Consider the following 23,694-nt stretch of genomic DNA (forward strand, 5'->3'; position numbering starts at 1 on the left):
GTAGATGCAATTTAATGTGGACATGTATAAAGTAATGCACAGAATGAAAAATAAAACCAACTACAGGTACATGATGCTGGGTTCCATGTCAGGAGTCACCACCCAGGAAAAAGATCTTGGAATGCTTATGGACAATACCTTGAAATCTTTGGCTCAGTGTGTGGCAGCGGTCACAAAGCAAATAGAATCTTAGGAGCGTTGGAAAGCAATAGAGAACAGAACTGAAAATATCTCAATGCCTCTGTATAGATCCATGACACGACCGCACCTTGAGTATTGTGTGCAGTTCTGGTCACTCCATCTCATTAAAGACATAGGGGCGGATTTTAAAACGAGCGCGAATAGCCTACTTTTGTTTGCGCTCCAGGCGCAAACAAAAGTACGCTGGATTTTAGTAGATACGCGCGGAGCCGCGCGTATCTGCTAAAATCCTGGATCGGCGCGCGCAAGGCTATCGATTTCGTATAGCCGGCGCGCGCCGAGCCGCGCAGCCTACCCCCGTTCCCTCCAAGGCCGCTCCGAAATCGGAGCGGCCTCGGAGGGAACTTTCCTTTGCCCTCCCCTCACCTTCCCCTCCCTTCCCCTACCTAACCCACCCGCCCGGCCCTGTCTAAACCCCCCCCTTACCTTTGTCGGGGGATTACGCCTCCCAGAGGGAGGCGTAAATCCCCGCGCGTCAGCGGGCCTCCTGCGCGCCGGGATGCGACCTGGGGGCGGGTCCAGAGGGCGCGGCCACGCCCCCGGGCCGTAGCCACGCCCCCGGAACGCTCCCGACACGCCCTGAAAACGCCGCGCGGTTCGGGCCCGCCCCCCAACACGCCCCCGACACGCCCCCCTCCGAAAACCCCGGGACTTACGCGAGTCCCGGGGCTCTGCGCGCGCCGGTAGGCCTATGTAAAATAGGCTTCCCGGCGCGCAGGGCCCTGCTCGCGTAAATCCGCCCAGTTTTGGGCGGATTTACGCGAGCAGGGCTCTGAAAATCCGCCCCATAGTGAACATTGAAAAAGTACAGAGAAAGGAGACAAAATGATAAAGGGGATATAACAGCTCTCTTATGGCAAAAGGATAAACAGATTAGGGATCTATAGCTGGGAGAAAAGATGATTAAGAAGAGATATGATTGAGATTTATATCATGAGTGTGACTGAACTGGTAAAAAGGGAAAAGTTATTTATTCTTTCAAAAATTAGGGAGACATACCATGAAATTAGCAACTGCCAGATTTAAAACTAATTGTAGGAAGTATTTTTTCACTCAGTGCACAATTAAGCTATGGAATCTGTTATCAGAGGATGTGGTCAAGGAAACTAACATTATTTATTACTTTTTTATTTATATTCCACTATTTTCAGGCACTACAAAGTGGATTACATTTAAGTACTGTCAGCATAGTGGGGTTTGAAAGAGGGTTGGAGAAGTTCCTGTAGTATTAGCCAAGTAGACTTGGCAAAGCCATCACTTATCCCGAGACTGAAATAGATCAGCTATTTGGAATATGACCTGGACTGGCTATTGTAGGAGACAAGGTGCTGGGCTCGATGGACCTTAGTCTGACCCAGCATGACACTTCTTATTTTCTTATGACTTTTGTGCTGTAGGCTCAGTATAAAGTGCTGGATACTTACAACTAATATGTTTAGCAGCTGTGCTTACAAATGTATGTAGTTGCAGTAGTTGAAACAATCCCATTGAACTGAGTGGAACTGGTCAATGAGTGTCCATGTCTGGAGTTACCTGCTTTTGCAATATTTGGGTTAGGTGGTATTCATTGTGTGCATGCCAAGGGTTCATGATACTTGTTGAAATTAAGATAAAGTTAAACTAAGTGCATATAGCACAGATCATTTGCCATAAAATATCTCATTCATGTGTAGGAAATACTAGGGCAATATCAAAGAGGGTGACAATTTAAAAGTTGCTGTTATTTTCTATTTCCATAGAATTGTAGTAAAAGGGCTAGAAATGAATTCAATAGGTCATTTAGTTAATTCATCTGATTCCAGCTAGGATTCAAATAGCAACTGTCATAAAAGCAGATATTTGGGAGATATTTGGTAAAAAGAGGTAATATTTGCAACAGCATGAAAAAAAGTCATTTGGATGGAGTAAGAGTTGCAACAGATGCTCTATAACGCAAGTACTCGGGATCAGTCGTTCAGGCACGCCCATCAACATTTCACATCATTTACAAAACAAATTGAACACAACAACAGATTGGAATAAATAATGGCCGCAGTTTATTAAACCTAACCCGAGCCAAACTTAACATTGATCAAAATTAAACTCCCCCTCCTCCACCTCCCGTGCCGCATGCCGTTCTTCGCCTACCATCGCGGCCCAATGGTAAGTATCTTGGGACCCACCCCCCCCTTTGACCTACCCCGCCTCATCCTCGGCGAGGGTAAGTTTGCGGCCTGAGCATCGGCCCCCTCTTGCTCTTTAGGCCTTCTCGTGCAGCGGCCCCAAACTGCACGAGCATTACCACTCCCTACAACGTGCCCTTCCCACATACAAATAATACATAATCCCATAGGGCTCGGGTTTACCGCCTACTGCGACAATGCAAAACCAAAAGCACACCGGGCGCAGAACAACTGACAGGGCGGGAGGGAGGGAAGCAAAATCGCCTCCGCTTTCTTCGCTGCCGAATGCCTCACTAACTGCCCTCAACTAGCCCTGCGCCTTGCCTACTTCCCCCGTCCAATGGCAGCACTGCTTTTCAAAAAGCCCGCTGCCATTGGCCCCCTATCCTCCGCTCTCCTAATCGCCCCCCCCCCACCCCTTCCCTTCTGTCTGCCTATTCCTCCCACCCGATCCCGCGTTATTCTCGGCGACCCGCGGGACAAGCCCGGGTCGCCTTCTTTAACGCAAGTACTCGGGATCAGTCGTTCAGGCACGCCCTTCAACATTTCACATCATTTACAAAACAAATTGAACACAACAACAGATTGGAATAAATAATGGCCGCAGTTTATTAAACCTAACCCGAGCCAAACTTAACATTTATCAAAATTAAACTCCCCCTCCTCCACCTCCCGTGCCGCATGCCGTTCTTCGCCTACCATCGCGGCCCAATGGTAAGTATCTTGGGACCCACCCCCCCCTTTGACCTACCCCGCCTCATCCTCGGCGAGGGTAAGTTTGCGGCCTGAGCATCGGCCCCCTCTTGCTCTTTAGGCCTTCTCGTGCAGCGGCCCCAAACTGCACGAGCATTACCACTCCCTCCAACGTGCCCTTCCCACATACAAATAATACATAATCCCATAGGGCTCGGGTTTACCGCCACTAACAAGGCAATTAATTGCCGCCACCAACCCAGCAATTAACTGCCCTTGTTCCCCACTGTGGCCAAGATTGCAACTGCGAATGAATGGCTTCTTCCAAGGCATTATTAAAGAGGTCCAAGCCAACATCAGAAAGATGAACCCCGTCACTCAAGAAATACCCCTCCAGGACCTCCCAAGACCAATCATGTCTGATCCAAAACCCTCCTTCCCGCACCAACCATTTGCCAATTTGGCGATTCAATTTTTTGACACCGTGGCGCCACATAGGCTCCGCCCGGTTGCGCAAGCGAATGATGATGTCCGACCATCCCAGTTTAGTACCAGGTAACCGATTCAGAAGAAACGCAAGGTCCTTGCGTATAATTTTAATGAACTCACGGCATGTGAGTCGCCCAATGTCGTTCCCACCCAAATGAATAACCAATAGGCGCGGGAGGCCAAATAATTCTACCTCGCCTTGCAAGAAGTCACAGAGTGCATCCCATTTCAAACCCCCTTTTCCCAGCCATCGCACCACGCCATACTCAGGTGCAGCCACGCGCAGGTTCTCCCCGTAAGGGCGCCGCCGAGCGCGGCGCTGAGCCCGATGTACGAAAGAGTGGCCCACGATCCAAGCACAATCCTGGGGCAACGCAGCAGCCATGAAACCGGTCGGGTCTGAAAGAGAAAAACAGATATTACCACCCAGGGCCGCTAACGGCTGTCCCCCACCCCTGTATCGGCGGAACACCGGCGACTTCCACCTGCCCAAGGCTTGAATGCGGGCCGGCGCCCACCCCAACTCCGCCGCCACGGTTGCCGCACCGATACGAAAGGAATGCGAGGTATAGCGACCCGCGTCCCACCCTAGGAAGGTCACGACCTGCCGCAGGACTGCCATGAACTGGTAGCGAGTGAGCGGAGTCCCGTCCGCATGCACTAAAAAATGCCGCTCGGTAGGAGGCCGCCACACCACATACCGCAGGGCCGCGCCGACCGGACAGACCAGGGCGTGGGAGGTGCGTGGTAAGGAAACCCACGCTCCGAAACCCGCTTGATCCGTTTTGGAGCGCCTAAGGCAGAGCGTAACGCAATGCTCGTACAAACGGACGTCCTGAACTAACAGACCCGCCTCTCCCCTATCTCCTTTGGACCGCGCCACGAGCTCCCCAAGCCGGAAAGCTCCAAAGAAAGCCCACGCGAAAGCTAGCCGGAACAATGCTAGCTCGCATCCCGAACTGCAGATCCTGGGCAATGCCACAGCAATTTGTAGCAGGTCAGGGAGGCGAATAGGCCAGCGCCGATCCCGCTGGCGGCCCACCCCCTTACCCCACCCGGCCAGGAGCTTGCGCACCAAAAAACTACGCAATGGGCTATCGAACCCCGCCAGCTTGCGGAAGAAGGCAAAGCCTGCCAACTGTCGCCGCACCGAAGCGACCGAGAATCCCGCCCGCTTAGCCCAGAGGATAAAGCGGACGACATCGCCGTCCCGCACCGCACCCCCTTGCCACCCGGCAGAAAACAGAAAACTGGTCACATATCGGTTGTCGGAGAGATACGCCGTCCACGTAGCAGGAGCCACAGAGCGCTGTAGGAGGTCCGACGTCACGACGTGCCAAGCTTCCAAAGGGATGGCGGAACCCGATCCCCAATAGGTCGGGCGTGTGGAGCCGCCGCTCGAAAGACATCCCACTTAAAACGAGATAAAGCATCAGCAATGATGTTTAGCGTGCCAGGCACATGTCGCGCTTTAACAGCAACATTCCAGCGGAGGCATAACATGACTAATTCCCGCACTAAGGCCGACACTTTCGGACACCTCGCCGACAACCTGCACTACTCCCAAATTGTCACACCACCACACCACGCGTTTGTTAGCCAAGTCTTCACCCCACAGCGTCAACGCCACGAGGATGGGGAAGAGTTCCAGAAAGGTAATATTTTTGACGGTGCTGTCCCCCACCCAACTCGCCGGCCACCGTTCAGCGCACCATTTACCCCGGAAAAAGAGACCAAGACCCGACGCGCCCGCCGCATCCGAATAGAGGGACAGTTCCACATTGGAGACCTCCGGAGCTTGCATAATGCATACCCCATTAAAGGAAGCAAGGAATTCATCCCAAATAGTCAACTCGTCGCGTACCGCCTTGGTAACACGGATAAAATGATGACCAGCCCGAACCCCCGCTGTCCGCGCAGAAAGGCGGCGAATAAACGCACGGCCGATAGGTATGACCCGGCAGGCAAAATTGAGGGAGCCGATTAAGGCTTGTAGCTGGGTTAACGTGACTTTCGCCGACCCCTTAACGGTAGAAACCAAACCCTGCAGCTGCACCAGCTTTTCAACCGGCAATCGGCAAGCCATGGCCACTGAATCCAACTCTATACCCAAAAAGGTCAGGCGGGTGACCGGACCTTCCGTTTTGTCATGTGCAATAGGGACGCCCAAGCGCTCCGCAGTATGAAGGAAACCGTTCAGTTGACGCTGACAGGCATCATCGTCCCCCGGGCCGACGAAAAGAAAATCATCTAAATAATGAACGGAAGCCGTGCAAGCGTTGTGCGTGTTCGTAGCCCAATGGACGAACGTACTGAAGGTTTCAAAAAATGCACAGGATACCGCACAGCCCATGGGCAGGCACCGATCCACAAAGTAGTGACCGTCAAAGTAAAAGCCGAGAAGCGGAAAACTAAGTGGATGAATGGGGAGCAAGCGAAAGGCTGACTCGATGTCAGCCTTTGCAAGGAGAGCCCCAGGACCCGCAGTGCGGACCAATGCGACCGCATCGTCAAAGGAGGCATACGTAACGGCACAGGCGTGCGGAGGGATAAAGTCGTTTACGGACGAACCGTCCGGGGCCGATAGGTTAAGAATGAGCCGGAATTTGCCCGGCGCCTTCTTGGGTATAACCGCCAAGGGTGACAGATGCATGACCTCGAAAGGCTGGCTGGCAAAGGGGCCAGCTATACGGCCCAACGCAAGTTCGTCCGCCAGCTTGTCCCTAACCACCGAAGCCAACCGATATGCCGAACGTGAATTCCTCGCCCGCCCCCCGTAACCGGGACCCACATACGGGATACAAAAACCATAACGAAAACCGTCAGAAAGAAGCCGAGCCGCCCGACGGTTCGGGTAAAGTCGTAATGATGCAAGAACCGCTCCCAAGATGATCGGAGACTCGGCTTTGCTGAAGATGGACCGATCATTTGGCGCCTTTGCCGGCCCCAGCGCTTTGCCCCTGGGTGCATCGCAGAGCGGAATGAGCCCCGCCACACGTGGTGCTCGCATGCCGGAATTTGCAGTCGGGAAATAGACACGTGAGCTTATTGAACCGCCAGCATATGTCTGCTCCCCCTCCCGAACTTTTAATCCCAGGGTCATTTGATTTTTTGCCGGGGCCGGTCCGAAAGGACTGCGCCGTCGCGACAACCGTGGAATCTTGATGCGCCGGAGCACCCGCCCCTCCCACTCTCAGGCCACTCCGGTTGGACTGCACGCCTTTGTTAGTCATTTGCGTGAGCCATAAGTGGATGTCCTGGGACCCCCAGGACATGAACCTGTTGCCCGCCATTTTGTCACGGAACTTCTCGTCGTAATTGAGCCAAGCCCAACCATCGTAGTCCTTGAAGGCACCGAGGATACTATCCGCATAAGATAGTAAGGGGCCGTACTGGGAAGCATCAAAATGACTAACCACGCTGGCGAGCCGAAGGAAACCGCGTACCCAGTTAACAATATTTTTGGCAATCCTAGGTCCAGTACCTCGCTGCCTGGTCCGTTTCTTGGCTTTCTTGGAGCCTTTCTTCCCCCCCCTACGACCCTCCAACAACTTGAAAATGTTCACAAATTTCCGTTTTCGTATGCGTTTGACCAGCCGCCTGGGCACCTCTTCCCATAATTCGGTTAAGGATGCCAAAGCTGGGTGGCCAACATTGCATTTCGGACCCTCGTCCACAGCTAACCGCGGGCGCACCGAGCGGTCACTAGAGCTAGAGGCCGATGAGGAGGAAGGGGAAAGAGAGGTGGGACGGGACCTCTTACTCCGGACACGGACCCCGGAAACCCTAGGGGGGGTAAGGGCCTTACCTGCAGCCACCTCGTCGTGGGCGCCAGCACCGGTCCAAACGCCTGGGTTCACTCCTGACACACCTGCCGATGGACCTCCACGAAGAACGCTGCCGTCGGGGTGCAGGGGAGCTGCAGCCGGCTCATGGTCCCGCCCGGCCTCTCGGCGGGACGGACCAGGGCGTTCGTCCTCCATATGGACCGCAGCCCCAGTGGCCCGCGCATGACGGCCATCCCATCTCCGGCTAACTCTTTGGGAACCGAGTCCATCAACAGCTTCGCAGGGAGGAAACAAAAGGCCACCCGAGGGTGGGGGGGCAGGTCCAGCGTGCCACGTCCCGAAACCCTGTTTATCCCGTTGGGGAGGCTCAGTGACAGGGACGAACCCATATCCAGCCCTGGCCATCCGCTCTAGAAAGGCGGATACCGCAGCAGCCTCATGCTCGCTGGCACATGCCGCAGGAAGCAAGGAGGCACCTGAGGCCTCGGACGCCCCGGGAGGGAGGGGGGCGCTGATGGCCGGAAACCCGGCCAGGAGCAGGGGGGTGCTGGGGACTGTGAGCATGTCAGGGGGCAGGGGGGCACGTGCAGTGGCCCGGGGAGGGGGTAGGGCGGGGAGGGGCGGCATCAGGTCGGCCGTGCGGTCACGGGAGCGCCGGGATCGCGGCCCTGCACGCACCATGCTGCCTCTGCGCCTGCTGCCCGGCACGGCAGTGTTAGGCGCCCGGTGGCGCCACGTGGACGCACGGGGGGGGTAGGAGGGGGTTGAGCGCGGGATGCAGAACCGCGAGCAGCTCCGCGACCACGCGCGCACGTGGGCGCGGTCGGTGGCCGGTGAGAGCGCGTATGTAGAGGGTGGAGCGGACCACTTGAGACCCGCGGGCCGTCAGGAACGGCCGGAACAGAAGTCGCACGCACGAGTGGGAAGGCAGCGCAGCCGGCAACCGGACTGGACAGAGCACCTTGCTCATGGTCCAGAAAAGAAAAAGTTAGTGCGTTCGCGACCGGTCCGGGGGGGGGGGGGGGCGGCGGGACGCAGGAAAGAGGGCTGGGGCAAGGCCCGGCTTCCGCCTCCGGCCCGCTCTCACCCGAGTCGGAGAGATACGGGAGGAGCGCGGCAATAGGGGGCCCCGGGAGTGAGGGGGAGGTCGAGGTGCCCTGAGACACCGCAGTACTCACGCGGATGGGGCTGGAGATAGCAGTCGCAGCCGCGAGTCGCGCCGACCGGGACCTCGCCGGCGGGTGTGCCCGCGATCCCTTCGGCAGCCTGCTCGCCGCCCTGGACTTCGCGCGCCGCATGGTGAGAGGAGCCAAGCCACGAAACAGCTATGGGACCTCCGGGCCTACTGAGTATTCGGATAGCAAACAAAGGGGAAGCAAAATCGCCTCCGCTTTCTTCGCTGCCGAATGCCTCACTAACTGCCCTCAACTAGCCCTGCGCCTTGCCTACTTCCCCCGTCCAATGGCAGCACGGCTTTTCAAAAAGCCCGCTGCCATTGGCCCCCTATCCTCCGCTCTCCTAATCGCCCCCCCCCACCCCTTTCCTTCTGTCTGCCTATTCCTCCCACCCGATCCCGCGTTATTCTCGGCGACCCACGGGACAAGCCCGGGTCGCCTTCTTTTAATACCGCAAACTGTCGAGGTTCAGAATGGGTTGAATCATCTATTACTTCCATATACTGTGTCCCATAATTTGCAGTTCAGCAGCAAGAATTTATTGGCAGCTCCTTATTTTAATAATTATAAATTACCAACTACCAGAAACAGACTTTTGCATTAATGCGTTTACTGGTCCTCAATGGTGGAACTCGCTGTCTGACACTCTACAGGGAGAAAGAGATTATTTCATGTTTAGAAGGAAGCTGAAAGCTTTTCTTTTTTACACAAGTATGGGGATTATTATGAGCTTCTCTGTATTTTTGGTTTTATTTGTTTTGTTTGTTGATGTTTTATGTTGTCTGTCTTAAATTTATGAATGTAATCCGCATTAGTTTCTTTGGAAAGCATGGAATACCAGTAGTTTTAATAAAATAAATCAATTAGTAAATAAAGACAAGTATACCTACAAAGATTTATTCACCCAAGTACATATGTTTGTTTCATTCACCTTTGACAGCCTTCAGACCTGAATATATTTAATCTTGGTTAAGGCTGTTGTAAGTCTAGGTCAGAACACTGTGGCAGCTGCACAGCTGCCATTATCTCCTAGGGGAGTGAATTTGGCTGTTTAAAATTTGATTACACTTGTACAAAAATAGGAAATCTAATCTGAACAAATATCTCTCTGTAATCTATCAAAGAACATCCCAAAAAATATTTAATGATCTTCCCTATTTTTAAGCATCGAGTATTGTCAATTTAAAACTACTGCATGTCATATTTCTCACCAGGGATTGTGGCATGCACTTTTTAAAAAACATTTTGGCCTATCCTAACCTCTACATTAATTTATGCAATAATCATACAGTTTCCCTTTTCATATTTGAGCTGTGTTTTACTTTAATACACAAATTTACCCCTCTCTCGCTCATTTAGTCAAACTGAACATACAGTACTTAGTTGAACACATACTACTACTTCTACTACTTCTTATAATTTCTATAGCACTACTTGATGTATGCAACACTATACAAAAAACACATAAGAGACAGTTCTTACTCAGTAGAACTTACTAATAAAATCAAACATATCAGGCAAAAGAAATTTGGGGAATTTCATTTATTAAGAAAATGGTTAAAATCAGTAAAGCTGTAAGTGGGATAATCAAAGGTTATAATTTAAAAGCAGTCTCAAAAAGGTGAGCTTCTAGACTGGATTTGAATATGGAAAAAGATGGAACTCAGGAAGACTATTCCAAGCATATGGCGCAGTAAGGTGAAAGCACAGAGTTGGGAACTGGCAAAAGAGGAGAAGGGCAGAGAAAGGAGTGACTTGCCTAATGAGTGGAATGCACAAGGAGTGCAGAGAGAGATAAAACAGAAGTGGTAGTGAGGAGATGCAGAGTGAAGTCTCATGTAAGTGAGAAAGAAGAGCTTGAAATGAATGCAGACATAGATAGAGCACCAATATAGTAACTTGAGAAGAAAGGTTACCTAAGATAATGCTATGCTTGCATCTCTTAATTAATTAATTAATTAATAACTTTTCTATACCGAAGTTCAAATAACAGAGTTAATTATCACTCCGGTTTACATTGCAACCATAAAAAACAGTGACAAAGTTGTCTTACATAGAACAGGGGGAGAGAAAACTTGGATACAGCTTAATCATGGGGAGTAACGTGTCAAAACTGGTAAGAACTGATAAGAGTTGGCTTTTTGGGGTAACAAGGTATTCCGAGGGAGGGGGTAGGAATGAAGGATTGTAAGGGGGTTGGAAGGGGGGTTGCAAGGTGGGGAGGGGAGGGTAGCGGAGGGTTACCATAGATTTAATGAAACTAATATAGATATATTAAATAGCTTAGGCAGTGGAAGAAAAAGTTCTTAGGCATCTGAGCTTAGGAAGAAAAGGTCCGTGGAGGATGAGGCAAGGACGAGTGTTATGGGAAGGCTTGTCAGTTGGTGGAAACCCAAGTAGACTGGGGAATCCTTTGAAGCAGCTGAGAAAAGTGTACAGATGTGCTGCAACCACCATACTACCCATTCAGTGCTGGAGGACCATGGGGTAGGAGTAGTCAAGGATTGAGATGAGTTGTGGTGATTTCCAAAGTCAACAATCAACCATGGCAGCTGGGAGAAGTATGCAGATGTACTGTAACCTCCCTAGTACCTGGCTAGCTGCTTGAGGACTGCATGGTGGGAGCAGCCCAGACTCAAGGTGGGTTGTTGTGACTTCCAAAGTCAACCACTGTGGCAGCTGAGAGCAGTATTCAGATGTACCAAGATAGGTGCCTGCTGGACTGGCGCTGAAACTTACTCCTGCCCTGTTAGAGCTTCCCCTTTGTAATGACAGCAGTGGAAATAAGCTCCAGTGCTGTCATTCCTGCATGGTTGACTGAGACATCAAAGGGGTGCCATTTAGCCCTGCGCCGGTTCTGACTGCAGGGATATTAATAGACACTGAAGTCAGGCTAACTGGTCTGAAGTTTCCTGGATCACCCAGGAAAAATAGTGGAAAGTGTTCTAAACATCAAAATCATAGAACATATAGACATGGTTTAATGGAACAAAGTCACAAATCTTCTTCACTTTTTTGAAGGAGTTAATAAACATGTGGATAAAGGTGAACCTGTAGATGTAGTGTACTTGGATTTTCAGAAGGCGTTTGACAAAGTTCCTCATGAGAGGCTTCTAGGAAAAGTAAAAAGTCATGGGATAGGTGGCGATGTCCTTTTGTGGATTGCAAACTGGCTAAAAGACAGGAAACAGAGAGTAGGATTAAATGGACAATTTTCTCAGTGGAAGGGAGTGGGCAGTGGAGTGCCTCAGGGATCTGTATTGGGACCCTTACTTTTCAATATATTTATAAATGATCTGGAAAGAAATACAACGAGGGAGATAATCAAATTTGCAGATGATACAAAATTGTTCAGAGTAGTTAAATCACAAGCAGATTGTAATAAATTGCAGGAAGACCTTGTGAGACTGGAAAATTGGGCGTCAAAATGGTAGATGAGATTTAATGTGGATAAGTGCAAGGTGATGCATATAGGGAATATGGGGTTACATTAGCATATAGGGAATATGGGGTTACATTAGCTATCCTCCAGGTACAATCGATGATTTTAATGATAGGTTACAAATTTTTACTAATAGGTCTGAAATTTCATTTTTTAGTTCCTTCAGAACTCTGTGGGGGGGAGGGGCAGTAAGGCCCTTTTTAATTTTTTTAAAGCTTTTTTTTGGAACAAACCAAAAATAGCCAAAAATGTCTGGATAAATTTGGCAAGTCTTTTTTTTTTTAGGTTCCTTCGTTTATAACAAACCAAAAATAGACTTTTTCATTCTGAGAAATCATTCATGCAAAGATGAATGCACATCCCTAGGTGGTACCAAACTTTTTATTCAAAGTGGGGGAAAGCAAATTAGGTCAGAATAAAAATATGAACCTCTTCTGACTCAGAGACGGGTTTGGATAATCAAAGATGTATCAAGATTAGATATAAGGACATATGAACCAAAGTGCAGCAAGACTGGATATGAACTTCAGCCATTCATGGCACAACTCTGATAAACTCTCATAGTAATCATGGAAGGAATCAAACCTTCACATTTACTTAGGGTAGATCTTTTTCAGTTCCTAACATTTAAAGATTTTTCTGAATCTTGAAATGTTTCAAATCTGGTTGAATATTCATGGAAATATGAAACAATCTTGAATTTTATGGAAAAAAATCAATCAGATTAAATCCAGATTGAAGTTTCTTTATTATGCAAATTAATTTCAATCAAATATTTACAGACTGAATGTGGATTTTAAATAGGTCATTGAAGGTTTTACCCATACTTCTAACAAAATATGTTTTTTTTAAACAAAATATCCTAGAAAAATCAGTGCCATCTTTTTAATTCTTTATTTTAATATAGTGCTGTGAAAAATAGAATGCATAGAACTGGAATGGCTCCATGAGATTGACAGTTACATACCTTATGATTCAACCAGTCCATGTCACCTTTTTTATTTATTTAATTTGATTTATATTCCACTTATTTAGGCACTCCAAAGTGGATTATATTCAGATACTGTAAGTATGTATCCCCAGAGGGCTTAAAATCTAAGAGGTCAGTATTCAAATGTCATTTAGATGGATAAAAGTAAGCTATCTAGGGTTGGGGTGAGTGGTAGGGCGGAGGGCTGGAGAGAGTGCGATATGCTCTTAAAATAAAAGGGGAATCGGTCTCAGGTAGTGAGGGAGGAGGGGACTACCGCCTCAAAAACATTTTTTTGAGCAGTGAGATGGGCCATTTTAAGGCGGAGGGGTGCAGTAAGTTTGGCCCAGTGGGCCTTTGGAACTTGGGTGGAAGGGAGGCAGGGACACATTTGGGCAATAAGGCCTGCAGTTTTTTTTAAAAAAAGGAACATAGCTTAACCGGCTATATTAGAATATAGTCCGTTAAGCGTAAAGTTGTCCAGCCACAAAAGGCTGGACAACTTTAGACTTGCTCTGTATCATGTCTGAAGTTATCCGGCTAACTAGTAGGGTCATGCATCAAATTGTGATGGGCCATTATCGCGTGTGTTAGGGCATGTGATAACGCCCTATACCAAATAGCGATTTGAATATTTAGATTAGGAAAAGGGGAGGAGTTTGGACAGGTTTTAGGAAAATTAGGGGCCTGTAGCGCTGCAGGCGATAATGTATCACATATTATCGCCCACAGTAGCGCTGGAAATAGTAGCTATTTCATTGCCGCTATGGGTGAAAACGTACCGCTGCAATGCGGCTGCCTGCTCACTATCGCCTTTCGCTCCTTTTTTTTGTAGCAGAATGATGAATCCCGGCCTTAGCCAGATATATGTGATATTCAGCTAAGTTAGCTGGATATCTTAAATGCTCCCCAGAATGCCCCATGAATGCCCCTTTTTTTTATCCGGCTAAATTATAGCTGGATGAGTGGCTGAATATGCTTTTTATGCTATAATGGTGGATAATTTTTTTTTTTTTTTGTTATTTATATTTATTGTTTTTCAAATAATCACTTACATAATGAACATTCCAAATATAAAATTTGAAATACAATTTCCACATCTCAACATATAACATTAAACATGAATGGGAAATTATTTCCAAAATGAACAAATAATCTTTATGTTGAAACAGATAAACTGAAATTTTCCATCAGGAGTATATTAATACAACATCTGAGAGTCATAGGGAGGATATAAGGAGATAATAACCTTGATATTATTACTAAGGATCTGGTACACTGGTACAGTATTTATTTATAGTGCCTGACACCTAGGTTACCACTGGGGAGGAGGTGATTGGTTCTCTAGCCACAATAAATTGGGTCAGTTGCTCCACCGAAGTAAAAATAAAGGACTCATTTGCTCTTTTAATTGTACATCTACATGGATATTTTAAAAGAAAAGAAAAGCCCAAAGATATAACTCTGGGTTTAAGTATCAGAAATTCTCTACGTCTACTACGAGTTGTTGGTGCAAGATCCGGAAAGATCTTAACATCTTGTCCCATATACAAAATCAGGAACTTTTGGAAATAAATCTTCATCAATTTAGTAATATCCCCAGTAGTTACAAATGATACAATTAAGGTATTTCTATCTAAAACCTGTAATGTTGAGTCTTCCAGAAAACCAGTAAGGTTCTCTGGAATAGTCACAATCGGATCCGAAGATCTCTTCTTCACAAAAAAACATGTATTCACAGAAGGAGTATCATTTTCAGAAAATCCAAGTATTTCAGACATACCGTATTTCCACGCATATAACCCGCGGGTAATGTGCGTTTTTACCTACCCCGCATGCCCCCCGCGGGGTATAAACGTGGGCGGGTTATCCAGAAAAAATTTTACAACCAATAAAGTTTCCCGACTCTGAATAGGCTGCAGCTGAGAGGAGTCCGTCCTATCCCTGCGCCCGGCCGCTTCCTGATTGGTCGCGTGTTAAATCTAGGCCGCAGGCGGGTGGGCGCTTGTTCCAGGCGGCGGCGGGTGGACGCGCGTTAGTTCGAGACGGCCGGCGGGTGGTCGCGTGTTAAATCTAGGCCGGGTCGCACAGGCGCGCATTCATTCACTGCCGGTGGGGGCAGCCCCCACCGGCAGTGAATGAATGCGCGCCGAAAGCAGCTTGTTCCAGGCGGCGGTGGCGGGTGGACGCGCGTTAGTTCGAGGCGGGTGGTCGCGTGTTAAATCTAGGCCGGGTCGCTCAAGGCAATCTAGGCCGGGTCGCTCAAGGCAGTCACATGCCGTGACGTCACGGCATGTGACTGCCTTGAGCATCGAATCGCAGGGGTCGCATTCATTCACTGCCGGTGGGGGCTGGGGCAGCCCCCACCGGCAGTGAATGAATTCATTCATCCAGGCGGAGGAGCCGGCTGCTTTCAGCTGCCGCTGCCGGCTGCTTTCGGCGCTCAAGGCAGTAGCGGCGAAAGCAGCCGGCTCCTCCGCCTGGATGAATGAATGCGACCCCTGCGATTCGATGCTCAAGGCAGTCACATGCCGTGACGTCACGGCATGTGACTGCCTTGAGCGACCCGGCCTAGATTGCCTTGAGCGACCCGGCCTAGATTTAACACGCGACCACCCGCCTCGAACTAACGCGCGTCCACCCGCCACCGCCGCCTGGAACAAGCTGCTTTCGGCGCGCATTCATTCACTGCCGGTGGGGGCTGCCCCCACCGGCAGTGAATGAATGCGCGCCTGTGCGACCCGGCCTAGATTTAACACGCGACCACCCGCCGGCCGTCTCGAACTAACGCGCGTCCACCCGCCCCCGCCTGGAACAAGCGCCCACCCGCCCGCGGCCTAGATTTAACACGCGACCACCCGGCTCCCGCCGCCCGCCTGGACCCACGCGGCCCTCCGACAGGTATTTAAAAATTTATTTTTTTTTTGAATTGCGGGTTATATGAGGAGGCGGGGTATATTAAAACTTTTTTTCATAAATCTTGAAAACCTGCGGGTTATGTGTGTGGGCGGGTTATATACGTGGGCGGGTTATTGTCGTGGAAATACGGTAAATCTCTTTAAGGAAATAAACACAGTTTCACCAACAATTTTGGGGAAATTAACAATCCTTACGTTTAGTTGTCTAGCAGTATTTTCCAAATATTCTAAACGTTTGGAACTGATTAAATAATCTCCAATCAACTTATTATTCACAGACTGTACCACTTCTATATTTCTTTCTATTTCGTCAACTCTAGTAGTAAGTCCAACTACTTGATTTTGCATCATGGATACTTGTTGTTGTAGATTAGAAGATACATTATCGATTTTCCCTTCCAACCTATTTACTGTGGCATTCAGGCCATTTACCAAGTCCCAAATGGCTCCCAATGTAACCGTCTCAGGCCTAGTTGTTAATGGCCGTGCTTCCACGGGGTTAACGGATTGAGGAGATCATTGTTGTGGACCTTCCAACGAAATTGAGGGCTCCCCTACTCCAGAGGGGGGCTCTTCAACTTCCTTCTCTTCCGATATCAAGGCGGGACTTGTTCCCTCAGATGCAGTGTTTTGTTCTACCTCTTCGGTGGGCAAAGATGCAGTTCCTCCGCCTGCGCCCCGTTGGAAGGGAGACGGATGGTAGACAGGACTGAGGGAAGCCTCTTCCTGGGAGGTCACTTGTTCTCCTTCCAAAGGGCCTCCAAAGGTTTCATCGGCATCCTCCTTCTTATACTGTGTTATAAAGCGGTCAATCTCTAATTGTAAAAGGGGAGGTAGGGGTTCTGAAGGGAACACCCTTACCTTCCCCTTCCTCTTAGCTGGCATGTTAAACACTTGAAACTTCACAAAATCAACCAGGGATCAAAACACTTTAATGGTACCTGTTATTCCTATGTTCTCAGTCTGTGGAGTCCAGAGCAAGACCTCTTCCCTCTATTCCGTCCTATTCCGGACTAAGCCGGACAAAGCCGTGCCGACGGCGGTGGTGCACCGCTGCCGCGGCGATTTCATAGCACACGGCACCTCCCACTCGCTGACATCCGACTGGGGCAGGGAGCTGTTCCGGTCTGGAGGGGGCCCAGCAATCTGGCTTCCAACTTCCAAAACGCCGCTGCTGCGATTTCGTAGCACGCGGCACCTCCCACTCGCTGACGTCCGACTGGGGCAGGGAGCTGTTCCAGTCTGGAGGGGGCCCAGCAATCTGGCTTCCAACTTCCAAAACGCCGCTGCGGCGATTTCGTAGCACGCGGCACCTCCCACTCGCTGACGTCCGACTGGGGCAGGGAGCTGTTCCGGTCTAAATGGTTTTTGAATATTGACTTCTCTAAATATAGGCCCAGGGCAATAGCGAGTTACTCTATCAGAAAATTTATAAAAATATCATAGAGCCAGCTCACAACAAAGGCCTTATAAATTACAAATGAAGAATCCTGTTGAATCATTGCTCTGCATTTGCCCTCTCTGCTGACTATAGTTATAAAATATGAAAAATAAATAATTAATTTAGTGCTCAGTTCATCCAAAATTGGTAGGTAGAACATTTTCAAGCAGAAAGTTATTTTTTGATCTTGGCAAATAAAAATAAATTAATTAGCATGACAAAAACAAAAGAAACCCCAGCCTGTGACTCAGAGATCTATATATCTTGTGAAAATAGAATAACTTCCTTTGACATATGTTTTGGACCAGTCACAATTCAGAATCGCATAATACATCATTGGCCTCATTATAAGGTAGATTTTAAAAGCCCAGTGGGCAATAATTGGGGGTTGCGCACATAAGTCGGGCTTACGCTTGCGACCAAATTTTAAAGGCCACCCAGACGCGTGCGCATCTTCCGTTGTGTGCACATCTCACTTTATTTCAAAAAAGGGCGTGGTATGGTGAGGGCAGGGGGGTGTTCCAGGGCATGGCCAAGAGATGTACACTTAAATTCTTGCCTGCTTGGGCATGCACTCAGGTGCAGTGCCACATAAGTTTACCTCTGCTATATGGAAGGTGTAACTTAAAAAATACACCAAACTTACCATTTTTAACGGGTTTAAAGGGCCTGGGGTAACTGGGGAGAGTGCAGGCTATTAATCAGGGGGGTTTGGAGGACCAAGCTCTTAACTGGGTGAACTAGTGGACGAACTGATGAACCTGACAGTGGCATGGATGCGTGCCTGTTATAAAATACCCTGACTTACATGGTAGAATCGGGAGTTACAAGCCTAGGCGTACACCCATTTAAAATTGGGCGCACATGTGTATGCATCCAGTATATTTTATAACATGCACACATATGCGCATGCAAGTTATAAAATCGCCACGTTCCTGGGTGTTCGCTGACGCACATATGTCAGTGTGCACGCACACACCCGTTTGAAAGTTACTGTCCCTATGTGCAACCCCTGGTCTGATTTATCTTGGATAGTGGATCCAGAGGCCATATCTCAAATACAGTCACTGATAGTAAACTTCCTTGCTAAATCTAATATGTTATTAAGCAGGATTCCCTGAGTGGGAGGAAAGATAACTTTCAAGGCCCTTTGCATTGTAAGGTAAGAGCTTATGCATACAGCAGTCTCTATACCATAAGAAGCACCCTGGAAGCTTACTTGGTTTCCAGCATTACTTCTACAGAGATATTATGAAATGCTGAAAATCATCTTTACAGCTGTTTGGTTCACGTATCGATGTTACGAATGCTTCTGAATAAATTAGTGAATTAGAGTTATTAAACTTTAAGATGGTAAAGACAATTTTCTCTTCACTGACTTTATATACTAGAGGAACTTACCAAATATTCTCTTCCACATGAGGGAGCTATCTGCCCACATTTCTATTATGTTTCCTCCCATATCCTGTATGGTTCTTGGTAGAGATCTAACAGGATCTCCACATATGTGACCCTCGTTATTTCTTTTTAGATATGCAGAGTTGATTTTCTATTGCTGTTTCCTACCTAGCCCACTCTTACTCTGTCTGCAGTGTGTCCTTCTCTGAGGGCATAGTGGTTAAGATGATGTAAGATTGGTCTGAATTTGCCAGGTTTTGTGCATGCGGATTTGTATGCATACTTTCAAAAATCAAAAGTACTGTATGTGCATAAATCTTGATCCCATCCCAGCTCTTTCCTACTGTATTGTCTATTTAGGATGTACATACAAGGATACATGGAATGGTTTTCCATGTACACATTTTTGCACATACCAACCAGGACTATTTTCAGAGCCGCTTTATGCACATATATGCCTTTGAAAATCACCCCCTAAATGAACCAAAGCATGAATAAAAAAAAAAAAAAAGAAATGCCCAAAACAAAACATTTCCCCCTACACACTGTTAGTTCTTGCAATCAATCAGGATCTGACTGGTGAAAACAAGCGATCAGAAGGCGAGATAGAGATGCCACCTGGAAGCTGGTATGGGGAGTTGCCACCAAAGAGATAGGAAGCCACGGTAAGCTTGGACATTTCTCCTATCATTCCTTTGCCACTGAAGTTTTGGAAGTAAAGTGAATACCATCAGCCCATGAGGAAAGTAAACTGCGAGGTGAATTTTAAGACCTGCGTGCGTGCACATATATGCGCGTGTTTGCCGGCTCTCGCATATGGATGGTGCAATTTTCTTACATACATGTGTATATGTGCATATACGTACACCTGTTATAAAAACGGCTATAGGCACTTACATGTGCACATGACTTTACACTGACACGTGCATGTGTGCGCAAATACTGCCTTGATTGCATAATTGGGGGGGATTTTAGTAGATATGCGCACCGACACAATTATGTTTCTCCAGTTCATTACCAGTTCGTCCCAGTAAAGGACTGGACTTCCTAAACCCCCTAGCTTACTTGCTTCCCTTTTACCCTATTAGTCCCAATCCTTAAAGCCCCCTGACTTACCTAGTTTTTGTTATTTTATTACTTACTCGCTATCCATAGCAGAAGTAAAGTTGTGTGGTAGGGGACTCTGGTGTGTGCTTGTTCGTGTAAATACACTGACCCACCCAGGCCCGACCCCTGTTTGAACTTTAGGATTTGTGCGTATACCAGGAGATATACGCGTGCTTGCATAGTTTTTAAAATTTACGCGGCGTGCGCCGGGCCGAGTCACGTGCGTATCTCTCGGCTTTGGCACACATGGAGCTTTTTAAAATCAGCTGGTATGGTTTTCTCCTAAAATAAGAGTTGAGATCAATGGAGCCAATCACTCAGAATCATTTCCAATCAGTAAGCATTGCAGATATGCTAGAAAAGCTGAGGCAGAAATAAAAGCAGCTGCTTGCCTACAGTGTTTTCTACAGAAGCAATTGCACTGCAAATTTCACAGAACAGTAAGGTATTGTGAAATTTTGTTTTGCCTCAGGAGTTACACCTTGGATCTATGTTTGCTGCAGATGGAACAGAAGGAAGTCCAGGCCTTCAGAGTTGTGAGTGAGGGCAGCTTCCCCTCTCATAAACCTCACCCCCATATTTAGTCAGATACTGATATTACATCTCTGTTTCTAACAGTGATTGAGAACACACAGATTTAGCCAACTGACTTCAGCACTTGAGAACTGATTGTCGGGAGTAGTGTCACCTCCTGTTAGGACTAGGAAACATGGACAAGTCTTGCTTGCTGATATAGTTTTGCAAAATTCCATCACCGTATGTTTCTTCTGATATCCATGCAGTTCTGTGGATCTGTTGTCTCAAGGATGTGTTCTGTGTGTTAGAGAACATGAGATGTATACATGTGAAAGAGTTGCCATACATCTGTTTGCTTAGGTGCATGGGTATTTGTGAGTATATTTCTAGAATATCATCTTATTCAACAGTAGCTATTCAGATTTTTTCCCACTGTTTCTCCTTCAAGGTCAAAAAGACTTTGGGTAAATTAATATTGTGGATAATATTAAAGTAAAACTTTTTCAGATATTCAGTTAGCTGAACAGTGTAGCCTGTAAACAATATTCAGTTACTGATTTTTTTTTGTGCTAGAGCAGCATTATCTTTCACTGTCTATATTTCTGATGTCTCATTTGCCATACTTGCCAGCAGTAATGATGGTGGTGGCACTTGAGAAAAGAACAAAGATGGTTTCATTATGTAGCCAGTAGACTACTTACTCCCTGCTGACCATTTAAACAGAAAAAGAATAACAACAATAAAGACTGATTGCCAGTTAGCTCTTCAAATAGCAGTAAATATATAAAAAAAAAATCTCATCACATGGACCCCATCTTTCACTTCTATTATTTATCCTCAGAAATAACCATTTACTAAGTAAAATGGCTATTCTGCACCATCAAGCTTATAAATTATAACACACAAAAGGACAAAGCTGACACAGTTGGCCATTGGCCCTTCACATTTGAACAGCCAATGGACAAATGACTGCCAGTTTCATATTAGTAATAAAAAACAAAATAAATCTGGCAAGGAAAGACCCTTTCATTTCCTTCCCCCTGCCAGAGATCAGCCATTTATTGGCCAAAGCTATCATTTCTGCACTGACTATTGTGCAAATATTAATTACAAACACTTCACACATGTGGCCAACCAACTTTTAATATTCGACGGATACTACCCAGATGGTTAACTCATAGTCATTCTCATTAAAAGAACACACACATTTAGCAAGTGAACAACCTTCATTTTCGTAACCAAAAAAATCAAAAAGTATATGGTGCAGGGTTTTAAAGAGCAGCAGTCAGAGATTTTTAAAAGTCTACGAGTTGTGGGTGACCCCATACAAAAAGAATGACATTACCTGTAAACACCTACTGGGGCCCAAAAGCCCATAAAAGCAGCAATTTTCAAAAGCCCATTATATGAGTCTAAGTTCATTTAGATGCATAAAACCCAGTTTACGCATGTAAATCCTTTTGAAAATGACCTCCATTATTTTTAATTCATAAATGATGTCTGAAAAACACAAAACTAGGAAGAAAGAATGCTTTTGTGTTTGTGTAACTGAATACATTTTTTGGGTGAAAAGATTGATTTTATTGTTGTATTTTAAACTCATTTTGAGTGTAAGGTGAACAAGGAATGTAATTAAATGAAATGAAACTCTGAAAATATTTGTATGACAGCGTCCAGCAGCATCCCCTGTTGCATGGGTTTTCCCTTTACCGGCTGATGAAACGCCTCTCTCTGCAAGGAAGTCCTAAGCCACATCTGGCAGATTTATGTCGCCTGGCAGCAGCACCTCCCCTTTCACAGCAATTTTGTCGATATTCTCCATTAAATCTCTATCCATTTCTTCTGCTTGTGATGGAGATCTGTAATATTAACCAATATAAATAATGTTCCATTCCCTATTTCCAGATTAACCTACAATTTCTATCATAACAAACAGAGGCACATTAACTATTTAAAAATGTTTTCCAGGATTGTGCTGTAGTGTGAACAGGTTCAAAATGTCCTCAAAGAAGTACACTCTCTATGATTATTATTTATTAAACTATGTTTATGGAAAAAGCCATTTTTTGCAAATATCTATTTCATGTGATTTAGTTGGAGTAGAAAAAAGAGCCATAAATAGAATTTTACTTTTTCTCAGAACATTTTTTTTGTTGTTCTCTCAAAGAAAAATAATTTGCTTTCATATATACCTCTTTTTTCTTTTAGTGCTAAGTGTGAGACCTAGCAATGCATTCTTTAAAAATATAAACAAACTACCATAACTATCCTGGAAACTTTAGTATTTTACCTTGCAAATCTTCAAATGTAGTTTCCTCACAGTGGGGCCAATATTAAAATATATCCAGCTAACTAACAAGGGATATTCAATAGCACGGCAATGCCACTGGATTTACCGAGATACGTATTAAAGTTAGATAGATAAGGCCACATCTAATTTATATGATTAACGTAACAGAATAAGGCTGATTATTGCTACTGATCTGGCTAAGTTAGTAGGGATGCTCATTCATTTAAAATGAAATAGACAATGCCAAAGACATTGTCTATTTCATTTCATTTTGTTGGAAAACGAAAGAAGAAAGAAAGAAAAAAATGCCAACATTTTGATATTTTTTTGGTTTTATGTTAGTGCACACTTAGGGGTAGATTTTAAAAAAGTACACCTGTGCGTACTTTTGATCGCGCACCAGGTGCAAACAAGAGTACGCTGGATTTAAAATCCGGGGTTGGCGCGTGCAAGGCTGCCCAAAATCGGCAGCCTGTGCGCACCGAACCGCGCAGCCTGCCTCCGTTCCCTCTGAAGCTGCTCTGAAATCGGAGCGGCCTCGGAGGGAACTTATGCCCATAGCTCACCCACTGATTATCCAGCTAACTATTTAACCAGATAAGTGACTTATCAAGCTAAGTAGTGTAGACGGATATTTAGTGGCAGATACTTAGCTGGATAAATTGTACTTAAGTGGGTAAGCAGCATGTCAATATGGACTCCATTGTATCTAACACTGTACTGTACATATTTTACATTAGCAACAGTTTGATTACTGGCCTGAATATGTTCCCTTTTACTTACTGTAAGTGTTTATACTGAATATTATGCTGACGAACTTACTGTATATACTTTATTCATTACCTCAAGTGATGATAGGAATATTGGATTGTATAATGCCTTTTTTGTTCATACATCAAACCCTAATACAGTATTTATAGAAGAAACATCTATAAAATAAATTTATTTCCTTGGTTCAACTGGAAAATATGTCATTTTGATGTAATTCAAGAATGTTTATTTCTGAAAACATCAATTTTGCTTTTATTAAATTGCTTTTGGAAGGGATGGCATTTAGTTTAAGTAACTGAATCAAGAGAGGTCCATGACTTAAAGGACAACAGA

The sequence above is a fragment of the Rhinatrema bivittatum genome, chromosome 6, assembly GCF_901001135.1.
Source record: "Rhinatrema bivittatum chromosome 6, aRhiBiv1.1, whole genome shotgun sequence".
In the NCBI taxonomy this organism is placed as follows: Eukaryota; Metazoa; Chordata; class Amphibia; order Gymnophiona; family Rhinatrematidae; genus Rhinatrema; species Rhinatrema bivittatum.